We start from the raw sequence: 6148 nt of genomic DNA, 5'->3' as shown, positions 1-6148 counted from the left end.
CGCCTGTGTTAGACTAAATTGTAAACAATTTTGTAGACTGGAGCATTTTAGCTTATTCGTTAAAAGTTTTTGTATTTATTTTATACTAGCTGCGCTCCACGGTTTCACCCGCATGGAATATTATTTTTCTTCAGGTAGATGCAATAATTATTGTAGTGTTTATGTAAGTATGTAGTTAGGTACTTTGTAACAATTGAACGAATTTAACTAGGCGTAGGGTACCGATAGATTTTTAAATGCAAATGTTAACGGCGAATTCGGTCGTGTGATGAATGACCTATAATTCATTTCTCTGTTTAATACTTTTTTCATAATTTCGTACACTATCCAGATAACATGCTGTAAAAGGCATATTTGATCTTCATGAAATTTCCCAGATGATAAAATGATTTTTTTTCATAAAGATTAATATATTATACCTAAAAGAAATACCTTAAAGGTCACCTTATAATTTTCAATTCATTTTTAGCATAAAAAACGTTATATACGGCTAAAAAAACGATTGATCTCTTCAATTATCGTTCGCTATAATAGAACAGAATAAACTTCAATGAAATGAGAAGTTCGAGCATCTGACTCCGCGAGAGTTTAATCAGATGATGGAATTTTTAATGGGGCTAAGGCACCATGACGGAAAATAAACAGCGACGGAACGAAGCAAGAGAATTAGAGGGACGGTGGTAAAAGATTGCTGTATTCTGGAAAGCAATTACCTCCGGTGCGCTCCGGTGCTTGAGTACGCGGGTTCCGCGACGAAGATTTAATCCGTGAGATTTTTTCCCGTGGCGTCGACAATCGACCAAAAAATCACCGAAGAACACAGAACGATGGACTTTCCTTAGCCTTTAGTATTTACTTTATTGTTTTTAGTAGAATACAACTAAGCATCTGGATAACACAGCTGGCCTTAGGAGTAGAGCGCCTCTAAGTAATTTTCTGGACGGTACACCTGGCCTTAGTAGTGCAAAGGATTAATACCTGGTCTCTCACTAATTTCAATATATTATCAAATTTATTCTAAAAGATATATATATATTCGAAGATCTATTTAGATACCTGCCTTCCATTGATTTTATAAGGTTCTTAGATGCAGGTCTTCAATACAGTGAATCCCGAAGGAGCGAGCGTTTATCTTTCTCGATATGCTGAATCTCGATATCGATCTCGAATGTTACAAGTTATCTCGAAATCGAGACGAGATCGGAATTTATCTCGTTTCATGCGTATCACTATTCTTTTCCCACAAAATCAGTTTAATAGTTTCTTTCTTCTTCACGTATACAAAGACGCTACATTACACATTACCATTTTAATCATACATCATATTTACCTAGCATTGCACTAACGCATGTGTTATTATTAATATTATTGTGTCGAATAAATGATACCATTGCAACATTAATAAGTATAAATGCAGTTATTTTAAACCACTACCAACAGTTATCATTGAACAGTTTTTCAAATTGAAGCAAAACATGAGAGTCAATCCAGACTCGAGCAGTCGGATAGAGAGAGGATTAATTGGGCATTTAGGTTACCCGTCGTGGATCAAAGTTATTATCAGGTCGCTAACCAGAGAAATCGTTTGACGTCCTCTCCGCAGCATACGATCGACGAAACCGCTTTTTATTCATCGCGCGGAATCACTCGTTCATCCCGCCATTCCTCCACGAACGGCAAACCAGCTCATACGTCGTCTAACTGTAACGTTGTGGCAACACAAAGTCCAGTTGAAATTCAATGGAGACATCGTTAAAATCGCGACATGTCTCGCAACGTCGCCGTAGACTGTAAAAGCGACGAACACTAACCTTCCAAAGGAGAAATGAAATACTTGTCACGCGGCTGCTGAAGTGAGGTGAATTTGAATTTGTACAAGAATGGATGTTAAAGTATAGCATCACGAAAAGAGGAATTACAAGAGTGATGTCCAACTCTCAGAATTTTCAAGGATAATTTTGGAAAAACGATCCTTTCCAAGTAATTTTCAATTGCAACGTTAAAGTAGTAAATTTGATGTTTAATTTAAAAATAAACCTGAATTAACTCTGATTCTGACACAATAGACAGTCCCGGACAAAATGATAATACGTGTATGCCATAGAATTTTATAATTGTGGAAAATATTGTAGTACATATATGTTATAACACAGCAAAAAGGAAACTTGGATTAAATCAGTTTTTGACTCTCACAGTAAACAGAATACGGATAAATAGCGAAGATGAAATGATAGCACACTTATACACACTTAATAAAAAAAAAAAAAGGAAACTACATATGAATTAAATAGAAATTAATAGTAAGTATAACCACGTGCCTTTTCTATACGTTTTCGCAGTGATCGGAACAATTGACTGATTTTGCTTTGTAATAAATTGTTCCATCCCATTCTAATGGATTCTTTTAATTCTTGGATATTATTATATTTTCTTCCATTTTTATATGCAAGGTCTCCCCAGAGTTTTCAATAACATTTACTATATTAAATTTCACAGAATATGTATAAATGAATTTTACTTGATATACCGCAGAATTACCGTGTTAAAGAATGAATCCTCATTTAGTAATATGCCTTTTGTGTTTATGAATTTCATTTTTTATCATATTTAAAAGTGATCTGCTGATTATCTTTCCTGAAATGAATTAAATATCCATATTTCCATTATACCCAATTCTAGGCAAAATTGTCAAATCGACTCCACCCATTTGTCATCGAATTTTTACGATTCCTTCTTTTCGTAAACCTTGATAGTAATAAGCAAAACCATTTGGCCCGTCTAAGTTAAACTTCCTTTCATCGGTGAATAAAAACTGTTTTCCATTAATTTTTCCAGTACCCTCGTTGCTTTGCAAATTGTAGACTGTGCTGTTTTTACTGTTTACGGAGTAACTGTTTGTTAACGGAGGTGTCTTCTTCGACTTCGATCGTTTAATATTTTTGCATATCTAAAGAACACGATGGGCATTAAAACATTTACAATTATACCTGCTTCGCGAGTATCTTCACTTGCTGTGAGAGTTGAGTTTAAGAGTGGTTTCTGTTTTGTTAGACTTGAAAATAAGTAACATTTGCGATTCTTTTCCTAAACTATTGGGCCCAAAGAGCTTTGATTTATCATGTTCTTTCGTTGGTTTATCTACAAATCTACAATATACATGAACTCTTGTAATTGAAAAACATAGGAATTTCCTAATTTAAAATTTGTTTCTCACCGTTGTGTTCTCTTCGCACAATATTTTTGAGATGTATATCTTCTGAGTAATGCAAACAAAATTTATTTTTTCTAAATTCCACAAGGTTGTGCCCCCTTAAAGTTTAAGTAGCTTTCGGTGGCACTCAAAACTGTAACTCTAGCAATTATAAACATTTCTATTTCTAATTTTGAAGCAACATTTTTGAAATATGTATTTTTCGAGAAATGCAACAAAAAAAAATAAATTTGGAAAAAATGTTACAGTAGTCTGCCTCCTTAATACAAGTTTCTTACGTCGTAATATTTATGCACTATTTACCATAATTAGAAAATTCTATATTATTATCGAGAAATTAAATATAACACACGTGTGCTTCATTTTGTCCGATACTGTAGTATGGGTCAAAATTGACCCAGTTCCAGAGGTAAACGCTTAAACGCGTTCGCGAATATCGAATACCGTCCATAAATTTAAAACACAACCGCGCAACCCGCCACCGAATGCCTTCTCAGGATTTCAACCGAAAAAGGAACAACAGCACGGAATCTCCGTTATTTCGCTCGCTTCCGTCCCACGCCAACCATCTCGCAAGAATTAATTTCTTCGAGTTCCTCGGCTCACGCCCCCGGCGGCGTCGACGGTCGAAATAGACGTGACTGCGAGGCTGTCCGACTGCCATAAGCTCGCAGTCCGACGCTTAAATAGCGCTGCGTGCGCGAAACGTCTAACCTCCGGTGATACACGCTTATTTATCGAACGTATTTCTGATTATGGCACGCGGGTGTAGCGTCGCGGTCCTGTTCGACCCAGGTACAGCGATAAAGAAGAGAGAAATCACACGGAAACGTACCGTGCTGGGCTACGATCGGGTCTCTGAATCGTCGGTAACGTACGCCCACGCGTTTCACTACAGAAATATCAATAACATCAAGCGCGAGACGGGCTAGAGCAATAACCATCATAAACGAGTTCGTGGAAGCCACGTTCTGGCGCGTGATATGCGAGATTACAGGCTCCCCTACCGAAATACAGCGTATTCCTTGTCAAGTTGTCAAGAAGTTATCCCCATCGGTTCACGGAAATTCTCGTAGGGACCAACCTCCCCTATATCCACGTCCCGCGATTAACAATCACTAAAATATGAGTCTTGTGAGTCACCAAACCAAGGAGACTACTAAAAGAAAATTGAAGCAAAATACGTGTTTTACTTTCAATTTTTTAAATTTTTTATTTAAAGTAATTTCTCCTCTCTAAACATTATCAGTGAAAATATGAAGAGGTATAATGAATACGGCATATTTGTACGCAGTTTTGTCACGATATGAAATTCCGATCTAGTCCAATCTTTTGATCTTTACTACTTACACAACCATCATCTTGTCAGCCATATATTCATGAAACACACCACACAACCATCTCACGCGGTCTCAGCGTTTCGACTCTCTGCTTAAAGTGGCGCGAACCGGTAAGATAACAGCGATTAAATTTCACCTACTTCCCTAAAAGGGTGTTACAGCTCCAAAGCACGCGACAACCTGACAACAACTACGACAATTCGCGACAGAGGAACAGCAGAAATAGCCAAAGCCGTGAAAAACGATGTCTCGACAGGGTCAACGAACGGTCATCGGCGCGTTAGATCATCGCGCTAGATCGCCAGGTTTGGTCCTAGCCAGAGACAATCGAGCAATCAATGTCAGGGACCAACCCTTTCACGACGAAACGGTTCGTTTCCGCTGTCGCGAGCGCGCGAATCTCCCATCGCATGCCAATCAGCGCTATTTGCGTGCCCGATACGGCGAACCGAGAAAAGAAAACAGTTACGCGTCGCGTAGCTGAATCTATCGCGCCGACACACGTAGTACACGGCTACTAACCACCTTCGGCACTGTCCGTTTTCACGCTTTGTTCCAATCCGCTTTGCTCCACTTGTATCGAGACTACTTTCGTGGAATGTGCGTTGCCTCGGATGCGAATGAGCCGAAGACTAGAGGAAGCATCGGGGATGAACCGAATTTAGACTCGAATAATCGTACGTCGGTCGTAAAGTCGCTGATTATCGACCATACGTATCGTCATAAATAATAAACACATCTCATCTATATTAACACTTGCCGTGCAGGCAACGTATTTTTACGTTTTTCGCAGTCTGTTACTGAAGCGCAGGTCACGTAAAAATACATATTTAGTAGATTATTACCAGAGAGCGGGTACCGTATAAATACTATGCAACGCTTTGCATTGTTTCTTCCCAGAAGTTTTGTTTGTTAAGTTACTTCATCTTTTGTTGAGTTACTTGGTCTTGTGTCGAATTCCTAGTTCCACAGAGACGATGTCGCGTATGCGCAACCAAAAAAGCTCGAAGTTGCATGTTTTATATGTAACTTCTGCGGTGTTCCACTTCATAGAGGAAAATGCTTTGTGTGATACCATGCTGTGAAGAATTATTAAAATCGTATCAGCGCTATTTGTACTTCTTATGACAAAATATTTTTTAATACGTAGTCAAACATTAAAAATCATCTATTTTCGTGATTTCGTAAAAATGTCGTTTTCTTTCAAAATAATCATAGAGTATATGTTTATGTGTAAAATAAAAAAAGGTTTCGTTTAAGAAACGAAGTAGTTTTCGATTTATTGCGATTTTACTGTATGGCCAAACTCCCGCGCGACGTTCACGAAAAAAGCCCGCTGCACGCGTGGGTCCGCGGCGAAGTGTGCCCGCACGCCATGTGTTAAGCCATAAATAACAACAATAAATATGGTATTTATTACATCATCGAAAAAAGAAAGTACGCGTGCAGAGGGGTGTGAAAGGTGAGGCCCGGCTGTGTTGCTATCGAACCTATTCTATACATAGAAAGAAGATGATAGAATAGAAGTTGCAGGTGATTAATACTCACGAAGAGATATGTACAAGGAAGAGAATCTGTTAGGATAAAGACGAATGTC

Source organism: Hylaeus anthracinus, unplaced genomic scaffold, assembly GCF_026225885.1.
Source record: "Hylaeus anthracinus isolate JK02 unplaced genomic scaffold, UHH_iyHylAnth1.0_haploid 3, whole genome shotgun sequence".
Taxonomy (NCBI): domain Eukaryota; kingdom Metazoa; phylum Arthropoda; class Insecta; order Hymenoptera; family Colletidae; genus Hylaeus; species Hylaeus anthracinus.
This window is presented reverse-complemented; position numbering follows the sequence as displayed.